Below are 7157 nucleotides of genomic sequence, written 5' to 3' on the forward strand. Positions count from 1 at the left end.
TGCCCTGCAGCCCTTCCGTACTGAGCTGTTTTCAGCCACAAAAACCCTGAATAATTTTCATAGATACTGCTTTTAGGACATAGCCTTTCCTTTTGCTCCGTATTTTTGCTCCTACCCAGAAAATTCAAATTTTATCCTGGATAAAATAATTATGGACTCTGGATAATGTTCTGTAATTGAGTTCAGCATCAGGTTTTCCATGATATGGAATTGAAATTAACAGCTGTCCAACCCACCAAAATATCTTTTAAAATATCCTCAATTTATCTTTCTTTGTTACTTTTGAAATTAACATGGCATTTCAAGATTTATAGTAAATAAACATCAGCAAATGAGAGATTTAATCTGCACCTATTCAAAGTATTTATTTCTAATAGATGTTGTCCAACAGCCCACTTAGTCTTCAACAGATTGCAGTCATTTATCATCCCCACGTGGAGGCAGCCCATTATCTTGCTCTTTCCTAAGTGAAAAATAGTGGGGTTTATTAAATATTTTATTTTATGTCATTATCATCTCTCTTTCAAATAATGTTGTTGTATCATTGCTTCCATTTCTCTTGCTCCTGATACAGGTAAAAAGCTTTCCTTTTCAATGTCCTTTGCTTCATATTGCTGCCAGCTTGTAACACCAGTGATGTTTCCATCTTCCCTCTTGAGTATTTTCTACTACAGAACCTGCAATCTCTGTTCATTGGCACTTGGAGGGGGAGAGGGGGAAATGGGTACTTGCTATTTATTTTATTTTTAGCTTGTTCCCCATTCACAATTGCACCAGAATAAGCTTTAACACAAATTTGTCTTGTCTCCTGTCTTACTTCCCTAGCCACATTTATTTTGTCCATCTAAGCAGCTCCTTTCAAAGAACTCCCAGGCTCCACTCACACTTTTTGTACCTACAGTCTTGCTCACAGGACTTTCACTGGTAATGCTCCTCAGCTGCACAACACCAGCTGGTTGAAGCATGGGATAACTCCCAGTGGATCCACCTGGCTGGCCCCAGCTGCCAGCACCTGCATCTCAGAGCAGCAGAAAGCTTCAGTGCAGCTGGCTGAACCTTTCCCGTGCCCTTTCTAGCACCATGTGACACATTTCAGTGTCAGCATGAAGTTTGTCTTTCAGACACTGCCCTGGATGCTACTGCAGTAGAAGCAAAGTAATTTGTAATCATCTCCCATTGTGCATGTTTCCTAAAGATGCTGCTGTTAAGCCAGAGGAATTCCCCTTGTGCTCTGGGTCTCACTGGTGGGACAGGAGAAGGACATAACTTAAATTTGTTGACAGACAACCCTCTGCAGAGTTACAAAGCATATCCATTACAGCTCCCTAGGGGAGTAGGATTTAGGAATTCTGGAATTCCATTGAGAATTAAATTATTTTCAGTCTCAGTGGGTTCTTTATTTTTAATTTTTAGCTCTGAATTCTCCTCTTGTAGAAGAGTCAGATACAAAAATAGTTTGTTTTCTCAGAAATTCAATTTTCCATTAGTTCATTGGAAGATTGTGGAAGTGCTCAGTCCACACCACAGGCACAGTGTGTTTCACTTAAATGCTCATTAACTGGAAGAATTAAGAATGCAGTGCAGGACTCTGCAAAGTCCTACTAAGAGGCTGTGATCCCCCAACTCTGCCAAGGCTCCACTGTGGAAAGGAGAGGAAAAGAGCTAAGCAAGCATGATTTCCTTTCAAGGAAGGTGTAGCAGTGCCTGCAGTGAGTTACAAGCTGTGCTTGTTTGTGTGGAGGCAAGACAAAGACCAGGCAATTTAGTTCCTATCCAGGATGGACTAAGAGCCAGTGACAGTGACATTGGGGATTATTTTGCACAGGGATTTAAGCACAGCTGTACACAGCTCTGGAGCTCCTGGCAGGAGCAAACACACAGGCTCATCTGCACATTACAAACTGACAGGCCTGGGTAGTTCAAATGACCGGATAGGAATAATTCTGTCTAGCATTTTTATGTGATCGCAGAGCACATACTCAAACTGTGCGGAATTTACTTTGTGATACAGTAAAGTCTAAACACTTCAAACATTTTTAGTTTCCTAAGGCTTGTCAAAGCCCTCTCCCATTATATTGAGTAGCATGTTTAATTTTGAATCTATCAGATGAATTCTAAAGTAAACAATATCTGAACAAGATGAAGAACACAAAGTTGCAAAATAAAAAGCTTTTTTAAAAGCACCCTATTATTCTGTTCAAATACCCCAGCATTAGAGTGCTTGGAAACCTCTTAGAGCTAAGTGTGCATTTTTAAATAACATAAGTTGTTCAGGCTGCAGTTACCGAATTCCAACTTGACATTGAGCACTTAAAGAGTTTAGAGAATCCAGACTCTTTTATCAGCTTGCAGACAAGGGCACTAAATGTCATGTGGGCTTCCTTTTGGCTTGCAGCCACAAGTTGTACCTAGTATTTAATGTAGTCTCTGGTTCTTAAAGTATTAGGTAAACCTGAAAGCAAAGTGTCTGCCATTAGTGAAATTGGTGCTGCCTTTGACAATCTACAGTATGCATTTCAGGTTTGGTATGCCTCAAAACTTCCCCAAAAACAGAGTGGGGTGGCTGCCTGAAACTTCTTCGCAAGATACAGAGAAAATTCTCAGGGTCCTGAAAGCATGTGCTCACCTTTCCCATCCAATCATTTGGTACATTGATTAAATAACCCACTTCGTTATGGCTTTTTGTCACACACTTTAGCAGAAAATAAGATATGGATCATGGGCATTACACTAATGATTGTGATAGTAATGATTGTGTAGTAAAATATTTAAATTGTGGAGCTAAATTCACCATAAAAATAAAATAGTAAGGAAAAATTATAACATCATTGAATACATTAAAATGCTTTTCTTTAGGAATTAAAAATTTTTCCTCAGCAGATGCATAATATTATAGAAAGAAAAGCATTACTCTGGAAAGCTATCAAACATCAGTAAGTATTTATAGAGAGATTGACATAAAAAGATACAAACAGGTGTTAAAGTGTCAGGTTAGCACAGGTCTGCGTTAAAAGAAAAGCCAGTTTAGTTTCAGTAGTAGTAATAGGATGCAGCAATAGGGGGAAAAGTCTGAGATTTCTCTTAAATTATAAATTCCAAGAGGAAATAAAGTGTTTTATTCTTAATAGGATTTTAACCAAGACCACTCCTCACAAATATTGGCATTTTCAAAGGTTTTGCAAAGGTAATATTCTGGTTTGTTTCCAAGACCCTGGGATATTTCTGTCCCATTTTGAGTACAGTGTTACCATATCTAATCCATAATTTCTGCTCTGTGTTTCCCCCACAGCAGCATCTGCTCCACCCAAGCTGTTTCACAGCATGCAGACACATTCAAACATAGGATGACTCCTGCTCTCTAAAAATCTAGGTAAGCTCTCATTTCTAGTCATTCTTACCTCCATGCCTCCTGTTTGGTCTCCTTTCAGCAATATGTGACCTTTGCCTTTACGAAGATATTTCCTCACTTCTAACCAAAGAGAGCAGAAATGAGGAAAAAATATCTGGACTTTCACAGGAAATTATAAAAGAGTGTCTAAATTGCTGGGGAGGTGGTGGGTGTTCTTTTGGGGCACTTTCTCATACCCCAGCTTACAAGACCTCTGTTGTGTTGGGGTGACCACAAGGAAAAGGTGACATTCCCCAATAAACTTCCCATGCATGGCTGTAATACAGACTTCAGGTGACCATCATGTTGTGCCCATGGAGGGACATCCTTGAGGAATTGGAGAAAATCCCTTATGACCCTTCTCAGGCTAGAATTTGTATCCTGAATAGTGAGGTGAGAGCACTCGCTGTGTACAAATAATCATGAAACCCTTCAGCTTTCTGTATTTTTTGTGGTACCAGCCATAACACAGCTAAAAGGCTGCCTCAAGGACCCAAGTGGCAGCTGCATGGACACCACATGTCTCTGGGTCCCTGGTCCAACATCAGTGACATCAGTGACATCCCTAAGCCTTATTTCAGCTGTGCCAAAGCCTCCTGCCGTGCTTTAGCCCCACTTCTATGCACCCCAAGGCATCTCAGCACCTCAAGATTTGGGGAGATTCTTTGAGAATCTGGAGGACACAGAGCAAGTTTCCTGAGCTTTACACCCAAGTTTCCCCCAGTCTGGCCGTGGGCTTGGCAGATATTGGGCACCATATGACTTGGCAGTCCCCAGCCCTGGTGGCCCTGTGCCACCTTCCATTGCAGCATTCCCTGCAGATGGCACTCCTCCCAGCCAACTGAAGGCACCTAAACTGGGCTAGCTATGGAAAGTGGGAAAAAACAACATAAAATAGAGTGAAGTTACTTGGGAAGACAGATCCAGGGGTAACTCATCACATCCTAAAAGAGGATTCTTCTAAGATTTTTGGGCACTAAACCCTGGCTGCAGCAGTAGAGACTGAGCATTGTGTTTCAGCTCAGTCCAAGGGTGAGCATCAAGCCGTCAGCTGAGTCTTATGCAAGAAAGTGAGTAATTGTCTGCATTCACAAAACAGGGAATTTTGTAGGAAAATTGCATGTTCTGAAACTGGTTTTGTTGAAAATCTGTATTTCCTTTCCACATATGGGTTTCTTACTTTCTTTTATGCATTTTGACATTATGTACACAAAGTGCTTTAATTTAATTACTTCTCTCAGTATTAAATTATTCTGACATTGTTTATTCCATTACTTCTCCTACAAATCTGAGGAGGGCTGAGCACTGGTTTTAATTCTGTCTGTCAGTTCCTGATTCATTGCCATTGCAATGTACATCATTTGAAGTGGGAAATATTAGCAAAAGCTGGAAATTGCTCAAGGACATACTACTGGATTCACCCAGACTGACTATCCAGAAAGGGAAGGAGAAAAAATAGTTATTCTAGCCACAAAAGCATCCTGGTTAGGAGATCTGACCAGAACAACTGAAGTGAAACAATAGTGTTTGAATATAAAAGGGAAGTTAACAGCAACACGTAAGGTACAAATTGAAATTGGAGTCAAGTGATAAAAGACAAGAAAGGTAAAAAAATTAATGAAAATTCAGTCATCACTGGCATTAATAATAGGGAATATCAAATGTGTTAGGAAGAAAAGGAACTCAAACAAAAGGACTGCAGATATTTAATAGATGTTTTTGCCTTCAGAACAGGGTGGGAGAACTGAATCAACTCATAGTACATACATGCACTGAAAAGCTAATCATCTTTCATGAAGGAGGATTCAAGCCAGAGTCTACTAAAATTAAATTTTCTTAAATCAAAAGGACCAAAGAACTTACCCCAGAGGGTCCTAAAGGCTGGGGAATTGCTGAAATTAATACTTTAGGAGTAAACACATTGACATTTTCCCTGGCTTTGATACGTTCTTATTTTTCCAAGACTGAAAAAGATGAAGAGGATCTACCCAGAAACTGCTACATTGCTTACACTGCTTCTCTACCCAAGCAAAATAATGGAACATTATTGTCTCTAAAAAAAAAAAAAAAATATTATGAGAGTAACACAGAATCAGCACAGGCGTGTAGGGTTTCAAGGAGCACAGATCTTGTCAAACAAACCATTTCTGTTTTGGAGAAGATGACATTTCTTGTTGATAAAGGCAACCATGTTGACTGATGCAGTTTATTTTAATTTCTCCAAAGTGTTTGGATTGGTACTAAATTTTAACTCAAATATTTATACAGAATGAAATGGACACTCCCAAGATTAAAATGTGTCTCTCTTATGATCTCTATCAGTATTTTTAGCAATGCCTTGCAATGGTGTGGGCAGCAGGACAGACACCAAAGTGAGGCAGGTGGTGACAAGGCAGTGACAAAGGAGACTCACAGGGGGTCTGGTGGACACATGAGGGATGAAGCAGCTTGGCAGGGCAAAGAAACCCAGCAGTGGGGAGACCATTCACTGCTGCTCACAGACAGCATTGGAGAGCTGAGGACTTTGCTTTTGTCCTTGTTTAAAAAGCAGTAATTGCCAACAAGGAAAAGGCCAGGCTGGATCAGGCTGGATGGGGCTTTGAGGAACCTGGTCTAGTGGAAAGTATTCCTATCCATGGCAGGGGAGTTGGGACTAGATGTGATTTTGTGTAGGCTTGGAAAATTGTTACTCAAAATCAACATAAAATACATATTCCATACAGGCTAAATGTCACTTCTTTTTTAATTGACATTTTTACTTATTTCAATGCTGTGAATGTAATAATCTAATCTTGTGAACTACCACAGACCTAAGAAAGATAGGTTGACACCTAACTTTACAAGTTATATCTGTACTCTCCAGAAATAATAAAATGTTTGTCACATTCATGTTTAAATATTTATTAGCACAGCTTAGCCTGATGCACTCAATACTGCATTTTTGCATCTGTTTCTATCTGTTTATATCAAATAGTTACAATGCCAGTAAATTAGGTGCTAAAACCTTTTAACTAAATTTGGACTAGCCATGGAAACATCATACACACATTTTCACTGTTCACTTGCCATTATTCTTCTAAAATTAGAACAATTTTTTTTTTTTTGTTCTGAAGAGCTGAATCAAATAACAACACGTGAAACAGAAAGGAATATGTGGTATAATTTCCATGGTTCTGGATTTTAAGGAACAGTTGTTCTACACACCAGGCTTTGCACTTGCAAACCCAGTGGGATAAGAATAGTTTCCTGTTTCTGGGTACTGCTGAGTTTAATTTTTCATTCCTACAGAAACCTGTAGTACTTTCAAGGACAGATTAAGTCTGAACTTCTAATGCAAAGAGAACATTTTTATATGCCACAGGGGAGCAAAAAATAAGCTCACTAATTTTTGATTTGTCAGTTATCTCTAATAGTCAAAAAAGAAGTGGAGTTAAAGAAAATTAAGCTGATGTGGATTTCAGCTTTTGTCAGAGAGATGCAGCCAGATAATAAAACTTGTACATGTCCTTACTGTCCAAATCAGAAATATGTTTTGCTAAAATGTTCACTAATATACAAACAAAGTAAGTTTTGGCATTTGAAGAATGTAGGGAGTAAAAGGATGCCTTTAGCCATGGAGAAAACTGGGAAAACTTTCTGGAAAATAGTTTCATGGCTTTTCAGTGTGTGCTATCCAAGTAAAATTTTTAATATAGTTCATTCATACTGGCAAAAGAAGCCCATTCCACTGGGCCACTGTTCAAATGTTTCTGAGACAAAATGTTTAACC

This window comes from Taeniopygia guttata, chromosome 2 (assembly GCF_048771995.1).
Source record: "Taeniopygia guttata chromosome 2, bTaeGut7.mat, whole genome shotgun sequence".
Taxonomy (NCBI): domain Eukaryota; kingdom Metazoa; phylum Chordata; class Aves; order Passeriformes; family Estrildidae; genus Taeniopygia; species Taeniopygia guttata.